This window comes from Vanessa tameamea, chromosome 4 (assembly GCF_037043105.1).
Source record: "Vanessa tameamea isolate UH-Manoa-2023 chromosome 4, ilVanTame1 primary haplotype, whole genome shotgun sequence".
Lineage (NCBI taxonomy): Eukaryota > Metazoa > Arthropoda > Insecta > Lepidoptera > Nymphalidae > Vanessa > Vanessa tameamea.
In genome coordinates this window covers 9,164,889-9,178,937 of record NC_087312.1, presented here as the reverse complement: position 1 = coordinate 9,178,937, position 14,049 = coordinate 9,164,889, and the positions used below count along the sequence as shown (strand labels likewise).

The 14,049-nt window shown below is 30.1% G+C and overlaps 1 protein-coding gene and 1 long non-coding RNA gene across 4 annotated transcripts in view; one reads left to right on the top strand and one right to left on the bottom strand.

The window, feature by feature from the left end:
* The window catches only part of LOC113394551 (uncharacterized), a 142,329-nt gene that overhangs the window by 50,019 nt on the left and 78,261 nt on the right, over positions 1-14,049 (top strand). The window lies entirely within an intron of this gene.
* Positions 3,076-3,415, bottom strand: LOC135194781 (uncharacterized). Its single transcript, XR_010309966.1, has 3 exons — positions 3,377-3,415; positions 3,246-3,284; positions 3,076-3,141 (listed from the first exon to the last, which is right to left on the bottom strand). It is a non-coding gene; the product is annotated as an uncharacterized LOC135194781 (long non-coding RNA).

Sequence of the window (14,049 nt, the reverse complement as noted above, 5' to 3'; positions counted from 1 at the left end):
GCCTTGAATAATATTATTTTATTTTTAATAGCACACGATTCTGTAAATGGCAGACCTTTCTACTAATTTTATAGGAGATAGACTGACAAGATATGTTTAAATTAATTTGATTAAAGTTCAAAACGAGTATTTATATTTCATTTAGGTAACTCATAAAATAATGTGTATGTCTATCGATAAAAAAATACCATAGACATCGACCTGTAAGTTTCATGAAATTGTGTCTGTTGTTTTTACGTATGGGTTTTTATTTCTAATAGACAAACACTTCAGCCTATGATAATGTTCTCCCGCTACTCAGGCAGAAAATGCTCCAGCTGAGTCTTACCGCGAGGATGATTAATATCATATGTAACCTTTTCATGCAACGTTATATTTCTGTTCGAGTCCAAGGTACTATGCATCCACCAAGAATAGTATGGAAGGGGTTACCGCAGGGCTCGGTTTTAAGTCCCATTCTCTATAGTTTATATACTTCTGAACTTGACTCTTCTTGTTCATCCGATTATAACATATTACAATACGCAGATGATATAGCCCTATATTATGCCTCAGAATCTATTGAAGATTCCTCTGTTCGCCTTAATTCTGTCGTTCGTCATAAATTTTACTAATAGTCGCAGTTGTTTAGAGGATATTTTAAAATTTCCCTTACGTTCTAGAGATGTTCACCCAATCAACCTCAAAACTCGGGAATTTCTTTTTAAGTGTCACTCTGCTGGACTTGAGGTAGCCCTTGCCTAGATTCCTGGACACTCCGGGATTTCTGGCAATGAACAGGCTGATGTATGTGCTAAGTGGTCTATTCGCAATGGTACGGAGACTTATGCAAAGTGTTTTGCCCAAGATTTACGTTCTGTCGCTAAAATTGATTTGAATAAGCGCTGGATTGATGTATGGAACTGTAGCGTCATGTAAAGGTAAATTTTACGGCAGTTTGCAACCTGATATTCCATTAAAACGCTGGTTTTTTTGAGTTTCGTAACTGCTCTAAATTTTCTACTTCGACAATAATTCGGTTGCGTCTTGGCCATAACTGCAGCCCTCATTTTTTTATTAAAGATCAGGGTTCGGGACCACTCTTTATGTGAATGTGGCCTTGATGAGGGTACCGTTGAACATATTTTCTTTGATTGCACCAGATTTCCTGTTTCACTGTATGATGTTCTTCCTCCTACTTTCCCTCGCCCTTTCAACATGTCCTGTATTTAGTCTTCTTGAGAAATCTCTATTATAACTATTTTATTTATGTATATTGAAAGATATAATATTAAACTTTGAGTAAGTTTAAGTATATATTATTTATATAATAAGTATATTTGTGTAGGTAGTTTTATTATTTTGTTTCTTAGTGGGTGTTGGTGTTGGTATATTATATTGTGATGTCCTATTTGTTTTAGATCGTGCTACTGGTCATTTGGCAGAACGAAAAGGTGCTGTTTCAAGCAACCACGTATATTTTTCAACCCTGACACTGGCAGAATTGTCAACCTATTGACAGAAGCCATGAATATAATAATTAATAATAATAATAGACAAGCTCCTGTGTTACCGTTTTGATAGGTTTTCGTTGATAGTTGAAGAAACAAAGGTATTATATAATGAATTTAATACAATCATATTAACGTAGGTGGCGTATTAATGCGGTATCCTATTACCCGGGATACGTTACAATCATTAAAATTTAAATTAACCTCTAGTTAATTCAATTATAAAAGTATTCAATTTGGATTATCATAATAAGAAATACCAAATTTTATTCAGTAATTTATCGAACATTACGGTCAGAAATACTTTTGACTCGGGTTAATGTGATTTGGTTTATTTCTGTAAGCGTTCCATCCGAATGTCCGTTGTTATATACGATGATATTTAGTTTTTCGCTTTTATGTCCCAGATGGCATTCTGAAATAAATTTAACCGTAAATAATCTACGCCAAAAATGTAAACGAAGTAGTAACGTTTTATTCTTAAATAGTAGTATTTAATTTTAACTTGTCTATGAGTTTAATTTCGTCATAACTCGAGTATAATGTTGAGTTGACTTTTGAGCCACAGGACTGTATCTTTCTACCAGATTTTTAACAAGAAGGAAGTTATTAATTCGGTTGTATTTATTTTTCTTATGTTTGATACATCAAAAATCGTTAATGAATGGATTTCGTAAAAGATAATTCATAAAAGATTTCGTAAAGTTGTATATTATCTGCAATATTGAACTTTAATTGAATAAATTAATAAAGATCATTAGCAAATTTATCTAATATTTAGAATATACCTAATTTTAATTTAATATACACTAAGCGAAAAATGGTAAATTACAGTCCCTACTTAATGTTACCAAATTGATTACTTACCTTTAGCTATAAAATATTAAACACGCACCAAGATACCGTATTGTAATCAAAAAAGTAAAAATGTTAACGTCATTTTAAAGGTTTTGAAATGAAATACATTGTTACGTCTCCATAAATATTTATTAGAGAAATATTTTATAATCATATTCTTCTTACTACACTTGTATTATACTACACTTGGTTTTTGTTGCTTCCCTTCGTGTCGGAAGGTTTATTTTTCTGTTTATCGATAAACATACCAGGCGACTTAGCTGTTGTAGATTCTAAAAAAAATAATACTTAGATAATAATGAAAGATAAATAAATATATTTAATCATATAATAATAATTAATATTGATTAATTGATATATCAATTCATCTATTGAATGTAAGTTATTAATATTTAGGCTATATTGCTATAAATATGTTACATATGTGAATAGGAAACATACGTACTCTACAACTTAGCATATTGTATATGCATATATTTTTTATTGATTTGTGTGAAATATTTATAGAATTTAGAAAGAAAACTTCCTTAAATTTATGTATCTAGTTTTCGCTCGCGTGTTAGAGGAGGCGCTCATAGGTTTTGGTTATATAAAAAGTAGCTTACATCCTTTCTTGGGTTTGTTACCAAATTCAAAGACATCATATAGACAGAGTTATTTTCACAATTATAATATTAGTAAATATTGGAGAATTATGTAATTTTCGTTTAAGACTTTTGTAACATACCATAAATATTCTGTATGATAATATTGTTGAAGTACTCGGACAAACTTTCAACCTTGTAAATTGCGTCTATAAAACAAATATATTTCATATTTAAATACAATCCTATCATTACACTCCCATTTAAATTAACAATCGAATAGATAAAAAGTAATCGTCACTAAAACACATACTTAAGTTGGCTGGATTTAAACGTAAATTCCGAGTCTCCACTGCAACATCAAATCATTCGTTACATATATTTAATGATGTATATAATGATATATATTTTTAATGGTCTTTAATTAAGTTAAGTATTACTCACATATTTTCTCCACTTCTTCGTCTATAATCGATATTCCTACTAAATAATGGCGAATCATTAATATTGATCATTAATGACATATTATTTAATTTTATAGGAAAAACTTACACATTTTACGAAATTGTTTTATATCTAATGTGTGTTCATCCTTTTTATGTTTAACGGCGATATCTGTAATTATAATTTACATTTTATTTTTCATTATTATTCTTATTGCATAAAGGTAACGTTTTAAAGAATTTTCTAACCACTTGTTACCATTCACATCTATTTACGTTTACAGCTACTGCGAATTATTATTTATTAAACTATTTCTATTTGTTAAATTCATATTATTATTACAATTTAAGCGTACCATCTATCGTCTGATTAGAATTTTCTTTGACACAATTTGTGTGAAGCTGGCACGTGTCGAGGTTGGAGGCGTTTTCGCATACGTAAATCCATCGACATTTCGCTGAATCTTTTAATAGGAAAAAGTGATCAGAATAAAGAGTAAAAGAACAATTTTAAAACTTTATTTCAAATTCTTACAAATAAACAGTAACTTAATTTATTTGTTCTTTAAACAGGTGTACAGCCGCACCGAGGATTATACGGCGTATCACGTTAACTCATAAAATCGACTAAATTGTTATAAGTATAATAAATACCGTTTATTGGCCTACCTTTTTGAGTTCGCTTAGTGAGTTGTTCTTTTTCCTTTTTACTCTTGTTCGCTTTTTCTCGTCTAACATCTATATTATCGTTTTCATCATTTTTCTTTCCTTTCTTTTCATTCCTTCGTCGTTTGTTTATTATTAAATGTCTTACTTTATTTAACTTTTTTGCGAGTGGAATGCCTTGAAATATAAATCTTCAAGTTTTAATTTTTTTTTTATTTGGTATAAGATTGCAGACTTTGTTTCATAATTCAACTTGGAAGTCTATTCAAACTCGTATTAACACGTGTACCTCGCCAAGCGTATTTTTTATGTTTTGGTTTTATCAAACAAATTTAGTTTATTATACAGATACGAGAAAAAGTCAAAATAGCCCAGAGGAGCTCGTAGGATTTATCTTCCTTATTTGTGTTTATCGCAATGAGAAATTTACACATATATCCCATAACCCATACTTTCCCAATGTTGGGGAATAAGTTCCAAATTCTCCTCAATATCAAAAGATAATAACAGGCATCTGATCAGCATTGGGAAACTTACGGGATTTTTTAAGTGAAACAAAAAACAAATATTATTAAGTAAGTATTATCCTGCATTCGTACTATAAAAGGTAATGTATAAAAAAGTGTCTGAGTAAATATTAGGTACTTATTTAATATTAATAATTCATCTTGTGCTTAGCGGTGAAGGAACAAATTGTGAGAATACCTCCATATGTTTCAAGTGATTCTGTCACATTTAATATCCACAAAACCACGCAGGAGCAGTATAATGGAATAAACTCCAAAACTTGAACTACCAAAGGACTGTAATTTTTTCTGCTAAATTATACAAATGAAATTACCTCTTCGTTTCGTTTCATTGAGATCACTGACAGTTTTTGTGACAACTGCAAATATATAATAATTATGTTTTTAAACATGGCTTTGTTGTCGGTAAAGATAAAAATTTAACAATTATGTTATTGTATCACTTAAGAATAGAATAACTTAACTAGGCGCAAATTAAGAAAGTCTAATATATTTCATATAAATGTATGTATATTCTTTTCAGTAAGTAAATAACATATATCCAAACAAGTTCAAACCTTTTTTTCTAAAATCTTCAATAAATGAGATGTAAGGTTTGTCAGTTGTCGTTTTAAAAGGCGTATATTCCCTGGAGGTTTCGGTGACATTATATTATTGTGTTTCTAAAGAACTATCGTTGTATTTCTATCAGATCTATAAATAAGCGACATAAAGTGTGAGGAAATGCCGCGCCAACTCCGCGCTCATCTGGTGTCCGTATTAGTGTCATTCTATACGGATTAAGGAATCTTCATCGCCTCCATTCGCGTACTAATAGGCGGAACGCTTTTTAATTTAATCCTACTTCTAATATTATATATGTGAGAGTAGAGAGATCCGAGATGGCCCAGTGGTTAGAACGCGTGCATCTTAACCGATGATTTCGGGTTCAAACCCAGGCAGGCACCACTGAATTTTCATATGCTTAATTTGTGTTTATAATTCATCTCGTGCTCCGCGGTGAAGGAAAACATCGTGAGTGTCTAATTTGAACGAAATTCTGCCACATGTGTATTCCACCGATCCGCATTGGAGTAGCGTGGTGGAATTTGCTCCAAACCTTCTCCTCAAAGGGAGAGGAGACCTTAGCCCAGCAATGGGAAATTTACAGGCTGCTAATGTAAAAAATGTAAAATGAGAGTATATTGATTCATCATTCTTTTACACAGCTGCGAGCAACCAAGTGACATGTTTTTCTGTGAGTTTAGATGAGATACGTAGTTCATAAACTATCATAACATAAGGAATAGAGATAGAGAAATAGGCTTTTCTAAAGAAAATACGAAATAGTTAAGGTGGAGGTATATTGTTCTAGCTTGAGATAAAAACGTGAAGAAAAAGATCAATTTTAATATAACGGTCCATTACTACGTTTGTATACAAAGTACGAACAACTACTTACGGTTGAATTTACTATTTTTAGGTCCATCCTTGACTTTCACTAATTGTCCTGTAATTAAAGTTTCTCGACGATGGGATTTATAAAATTATAAAAAAAATGGTTAAACTTTTCAAAGAATTTCTTAACAGTTCCGTTTTGAATTAGCTTTTATATTATTCATTTGATATTAGAGATAATATTAAAATGGGAATATTCCTTAAAGGGTTTTTGGTTAATAAACTATCTATTTATTTTTAAAAAATATCGATATAATATTCATTTATACCTCTTAAATGCAAGGTCGGTAGAGATTCGGGATCAACTTCTTCTTCTTGAGCTACGTTTGCAACTATATCATACAATTATTAATTAATAAATATATATTTTTTTGTAATTTAAATAAAACCTTAAATATAATAGAACAGTATATTCAATATTCATTGATTTTTTAATGTCTAATACGTCATATTTATTTTTAGGTCTTAATATATTTATTTCACCCGACTTCATATCATGGGTCTTAATTTTTTGATTCAGGTTAATAGCGAGTTTTATTTAAATCCTCCTGTAGTTTACGCATCGTGTAATCACATACAAAAGAGTTAATATAATTAAAAAGAGTATTTGGCCTATATATAGATAAGTAGTCCACGAACAGACACGGTTCGTTACTGTTTTATTATTTGTAAAATTGTAAAAATTCTGTGTTGCCAGCCGAGCGAGAAGTTAAATGCTTGTTTTTCGGTAGAAAAAAAGTTATGCGAAATAATATTCAGTGAATTTAATCCCATTTTCTGTTTTCATTAATGAAAAATATGAATCATTTCAAAATGGTTCCTTACTTTCTCCACTGAGAGCTAAAGCTTGAAGAGCATCAATACCAGATATATCAGCATCTGAAATAACAATTAAAGAGTACTCAAATATAATAAAGCGTATAAAAGCTAATCTGTAACTTGGTTTTCTGGAGTTATGAGCATCATCAGTGAATGTTTACTAGCATAATGACGGGTAAAACTTTTTCATCACGCATTTTTTTCAATTTTACTGTAAGATATAATCGTTATAGATAGAGTTGGAACTGTGATATTAAAGCATCCTACCTAATAAAATTGCAAAAGTGAGTTTGTTTATTTGTTTGTTACACTTTCGCGTGCTAACTGCTCATCCGATCATCATGAAATTTTACACACACGTTGTCAATGGCACAGAAAAGAAAAGGGTGCATAACATTGACTTCCCTCAAAGTTAACTCGCGGACGGAAACTAGTTAATATGACAACAATCGAGTAGGTCAAACTACCTGCTAAAGTAACAATCCTTTTTGAAGTCACAACTGTAAAAAGTTCATTATTAAATTATTATGTTTCATTAAATAAAGTAGCTTGAGTATTATATAAAATTCTTACAAAAGGCTTCAAACAACTTATCTGCAAGTTCTTGAGGATATCTTGTCGAACTCACAAAACCTTTTCCATCTAAAAAATGTATACAAAACATAAATTTAAAGACATTAATAAAAAATATTTTTAATAATGTGTAATAATATATTATGATTGATACGCACTTCCTGGTTCTTTAACTGAAAAATAATCGATTTTATTAGTATGGTCATCAGCAAAAATTATTATATATAAGGTATTATATGCTATTTCATTATAAATAACTGATTAAGGCAAATTTATTTCAAAACACAAACCTTTTTGCAAGAATTTTATTGCTATCGGTAACATTTCTTGCGGCGTGAATGTATCACCTGAGAAAATTAGAGAAGAAAAGATTAAAATTACAAACGACAATGTGCATGTTTTATTTAATATATAAAACTTTTATTAAATCAAAATAACTCTCTTATAGCGACTAAAAATCTCCTGCCGCATCGAAATGAATAACATCAAATAGTAGTCGTATATATATTTTTTCCCTAACAATTGTTGTTATTAATATAATTACATATTTAATATGAAACGGCGATCGGCCTCGTGGCGATCGTTACTATTGCGTGCTTACCAGCAGTAAGCGTCCGATGGTCTGAAATAACAAGATATTTGTTACAACGTCGAGATTACCAAAATACATTTTACAAAACGTTGCAGTAGTTTTTAGAAACCGTTGTCTTACTTTTCACGGGCCCGTGCAGTAGTTGTTTTCCATTTCCATCTTCGTCGTCATCCGTCATCATTTTTATATTTTCTTTATTTAGTAATGCTGTAATACAAATATGGCCTTTTTAAATAAACTAAATACCAACCAACCAAATAATAAAATTGAAGTTATTATTTGTAATGCGGTAAATAAAAATAACATCATCAAACACACCATGTACATTTTTATATTTTTTATTTCGATGTCATTAACGTTTTCATTTGTGGTGTCACCGATTACGAATAAATACACATTAAAGAATTAATATGAATGAATTAACTGTAATTCTATATTATATCTTACCAATTAAAATATTGTATAAAACTTGCCTTTTATAGATCTGGATTGTTTTAAATCAGTTGCGCTTGCTGCTTTTGCGCAAATCTATAATTTTAAAAAGTCAATAAAACAATACAAACATGTTAAATTATGTCAAATGATTTACCTTACATAATTCAATATGAATGTTAATAAACAAAACGCGAGCCTCCAGTTCATTTTAAGCAAACAAAAGTATTGCACTGAAACAGCAAATTCAAAATTTAATTATGAATGTTAATAAATTGCATATACCGTGAAGTTTAATTTTAGTTGCAATGTCATATTTGTGGTTATGTATTTTAAATAACTCTGATATGATTTTGCTAACAATAACAAAATGGAATAATTTAATTGAACAATTTCCAATAATCATTAAATATTTATAATAATAAAAATAATCTAATAACTATAATAAAAAATATATTCAAGTCATATATTAACACTCGGTTTTTTTTTTTTATGTTTTCAAAATATTATGAGCTTGTGAAAAAAGTATAACATTTGGTTCTCTATCGCAGTCTAATAACGTGCTCGTAAATTATACATCTGACACAGACCAGACTGGTGAAAGGTTTGTGCGCGATGACCCGCGTCCGATATGCGCCCGCGCCGGTACTATAGCAACCTCTTGTTCTATTGTCGGCCGACAACAGTTTCGCCACTTAACACCACTCTCACTAGAGAAAAGGTACAAATAAAGAAGGCATTGTGTTTAATCTAGATCTGCGTCGATTTTTTATTTCTTCTTAAATCATCAGCCTCTATTGTTTAGTGTTGAAATGTTTACGTTTGTTATACGTTACAAGTGTGATTTATAATATTCATTACAAATATTGTTATTATTTACGATTTATTGTTTGAATCTAATTTATTACTACTATTTTAACATATACGTATCATATAGTGTATTGAACTTTTTTTTAATTAATTAATTTTAACGACGGTATTATATATATTTTGGTTAAGTAGCTGTGTTGCAGATACCAGGGTTGCAACTAAAATATATTATACGTTGTATGATAAAGTCGTCATAATATTATAACTAATAAGCTGATAAGCTGATAGTCACTATTAAATGACATCAAAATTTGACGTAAAGATAATCGCCTCGGCTTCATATAATAATAACACGGAATTATTTCAATACACATAATTATTGAAAAACAATTAATTGTTTCCAAATAAAAACCAATGGAGTCAAATAAAAATTTGCACTCGATTCGAAATTTAAATGTTTAAATTATTAACCATATCTCTTGTTTTCTTAGTATATTTGTGTTACTTTTTGTATGAAATAAGAAAGCAAGCTGGTATTATTATTGTGTGTCCTTACATAGATCAATCATATTTCTTAGTCTATTATTATTAGCTCTAGTGCAATCGGTTGGTCCAGCGACGCCAAAACTAATTCAGGTCTTGAATATCACAATGTAGCTATATTTTTGCCCACGTCACATAATTTTACCGATAGGGAACCGACGCGCCGTCTAGACACGACAGCCCCGCTAGACTAGTCTTACGACCATTACAATGTACGCGAGACGCACTTTACTTACTTCCCGATTCGTCTGCCAACAAATCTGATTTAAGGAGGTACCGATGCTAAAGTAAGGCTCTCGATCGAAACCTTGCTGGGAGCAATGATGACAGCGTCTTACCACACAGTAAGTGCGCTGAGCATTTGCGGGATCTATATTGACACATTGAGTGCAGCGCCTCACGGGTGCTCTCTGTGTGCCTACGTTCTGTATACACTGATATATATCTCAGGAACTTGTGACGTAATTGACAAGTGATAGCTCTACTAACTAATGTGAAAAATCGGCGTATTGAACAAAAATGCTATCACAAGATACTTGTTAAAAAAACGTTTTATTTATTTTTTAAACAAATGAGCTAAGAGTATTTTTGCGATTTCGTCATCGTGAAGTTAAAATAACGATGACATTATAGGAAATAGCGTCCTATTTACTCCGATGTTAACCACTATACATGTTTTAGTTGTGTGGTTTAGTGTGAGGAGTAAAGGCGTGAATTCATTAGATCATCCGTGTTGCTACCTCGAGACACGTCACAGCATTAATTTGTCGCTAATAATGATAATATGTTACGCTACATCACAAACAAATACTAAATAAATATACATATATTTTAGTTAATTTACTTTAAACTAAATTTCTAGAGGGAAATAAATTTTTTTTTTTTTTTAACTGGCTTTATGTACCTTCCACCTCCCATGCAAACTTTTCGGGTGAAGCGATCTCTCAAAATGGGTCGGATCATCCGTCTGGCTCTGACGGCCATATGAGCTTTAAAACGTTACGAAAATAGAATAAATCAATTATACATTTTGACTTCAGTTTAAAAAAAAAAGAAAATATTATTTATATAATTAACGTATTATAGAAACAGATAATATTACCGATTTTGCTATAATCTAAACGAACTGAATCTGGCTGACTAACAGGCTCTTAGAGACAGCAAAATTTTGTCCACCGAAGTAATTTATTTTAAAGATTGTAGAACAGATTTGCGTCCATGTAAAATTTATAAATAAATCACGTTGTGTGACTTTAAGTGTTACAAATTGGAACATTTTATCGCAGGAAGTGAAAGTGAAGTGTTTCAAGGGTATAATTTAAAAAATGGTATCCTCTTCAAAGATTATTAAAATCGTAGGCACAGAGCAACTACTACTCCAGCTCGTTGAAATTAAATGTAATTCAAAGAAATCTACAAAACATCGTTCTGTATAATTTTTTTTATTCTTACTGACCTTCATAATATACGACATTATCTGACTAAATTGTTTATATTACGCTATTCCGTATTTATGAAATATTTAGAGTAGGCAAGTCTGTTTGTATTTACTCGGGAAGATACATCGCAGCTATCAATATAATATATCAGGGTTTCAGCAATATAAAAAAATCATGTCGAATATATGATTTTACTTGAATAATTATTAAATAATTCTATATGAATCGTTTAATAAAATATATTTCACCGTTGAAAAGTAAGTCAAGTTCATAATAATTGACGTTCAATGTCAGAGCTAGCGGGACACGAGATGGGGCGGCACTTTCCCAAGCAGCTCTCCCACCTGCGTCCGGGAGGGATAGACGTCACGATCGCTTTGCAACGCGATTATGACATTAATTTAGGACATCCTTTATAATGACTATGTGATAAAATAATGTGTCTATGTACCCAACATGTATAGTACAAAACTAGGCAAAAATTCAACGCTTTCCATGACTGCAAAATATCGAATTTTGCATGAAAGACATTATTAATTTTCTAAATATTGTGTGAGATTCGCACTAACACTCGCAAAAGAAAATTGATTTGATTTAATTATTGTTATATCACAAAATGCAGAAATTTAACGCCGTTTCTCGCAACAGATGAACAATTTGGATCGCATGTAAGCTCTCAAAATTAATAACTTTCACTAGAGAAAGAGCCAATCGTTGAAATCAATTTATGTCATGCTTATTCATCAGATTATTTGTTTGCTTATTCAGTGAAGCTCAAATAGTGATGATATTTACTAAAGAATTACAAAGTCATGAAAGAAACTAAATACACTTACGTAGCTCTATCAATTTACATAATTACGACACAGTCAGTTTAAAAATGGAAAGCGTAGAAATTTTTACATCTACCAGCGAAAAATTTACCCTAATAAATTACGATCTAATAATAATACATTAGCAACTATGTCCTATTTCAGTGCGAAAATATTTCTATGCAACAACCAAGAATACTAAAATAAAATACTAATACTCATAAACAATATCTCTAACAATAAATTACATTGTTGTATATTTGTATTGAAACGATCACATCAATCTGCTATTTCTAGGATGAAGTATTTTTGCTGTGTCACAGACGAGATGCTCTTGCTATTAGTAGATTCCATTTCTATCTATATAAGTGCAATTTATAGGCATTGGGAATTATATAAACAATATGGATCGTCATTTTATTCTGTTGATATTTAATGAATATAATAATATTCATAAAAACTATGAATATATATTGCTTAGCAATTATTAATTGTCAAATAAATTGTATTGACTTGTCAAATAGTTTATTTACTTCACGCCGGAAATCAGTAGGTCATTTTATGTTACATAATTGTATTTGTTTAAATACATTTCTGCATTTAAAATGCATTTCATTTATATATCAACACAATAATTATAACTTGGTACTAATTCGTAATCATAGTTTATACGGCTCTTGTTTGTACTATATATGAAACGTTGAATAATATAGGTGTTTTGTGTTCATTTAAATATCTGTTTAATCATGTAAACTGGCTTTAGCTTTACGCCTTTTGTACAATATATATTTTGTGCTATGCAATAAAGTGTTAAATAAATAAATGATGAATGTACAAGTATGTTACATATTTTAAAATACTTAGTGTATCGCTCGATAGGCTGAATGTAGATAATTGCTTTAACGATCATATTAAAACGTCCATAAAGCAGGAATTAGCGACAAACTAAATATAAAGTAAAAAAACATATGGCATTTTTTTATCATGAATGAATATTATGTTTTTGTTTTGTTAATAGCGTTCAGTTTTTTCACCGAGGCACATATTTAACATTTTTTTAAGAGTTTTTCAAAATAACGTAACATATAGCACTATTCTATAAATACAATCCAATCAAACACAATCAAACAAATCCCTCAAAACAAAATAATAAAGTAAGGAAACTATAAACTATTTCAACATTATATAAACATTTCATTTTGTATATAACCTTGAGAATTTTAACATTTTATTGAGAATATGCAAAAAGTAATTTATTTCAAATAGTAAATTATATATTTTCTGAAGATATTCTTATTATTTTTTACTAACTTCCTTAATTTAATGTACATTTGTAAGTCACACACAAATTAAACACTAATAACAATTTTAGGGTAATGAATATTCTTTTATTAAACAAACTATCATGTTTTACTAAAAGCACTATTTTAAAAGGTAGACAATATCGTTATGGCATCTAGTCTCAGCCAGATTCTTGCGACGCGGAATGACAAGCCCTCAGTAGAATCATTGAGAACACTCCAAACACGCAAGAGACAGAGAGCATCTTGGAGCATCCTACAAAATATAGATGCGTTTATAGAGTTCTTTTATCTGACATTGGATGCGATAGCTTTGATTTTATATTCGGAAAAAAGTCTTTATTTTTCTAAATTTGTCAGTTTCGTAATTAGAATTTAAATTTGAAATTAAAAGTTTTTATTTAATCTGTGAATTTTGTTGCTAACACCGTTCAAATTAAAATTTTTCTACGTTAGCTTTTATCAGTAAATTAAACTTTTATAAAAGTAATAATTTTACCACAGCCTTGCAATTGTTGTATCTTAGCCTACGTTTGTAGGTTGTAACCAACATAATGCGGGTAATATATTTAATATACTTATTATGTCATATGAAAACATACATAAAGTGTCTTAATAAAATTGAGGCATTGAGAGGGAAATAATTCTTAACTCGATATCGATAGTAATATAATTGTAGTAATAAATATTCCTAGTGTGTTACGAGATTCTACTAAAATGTAA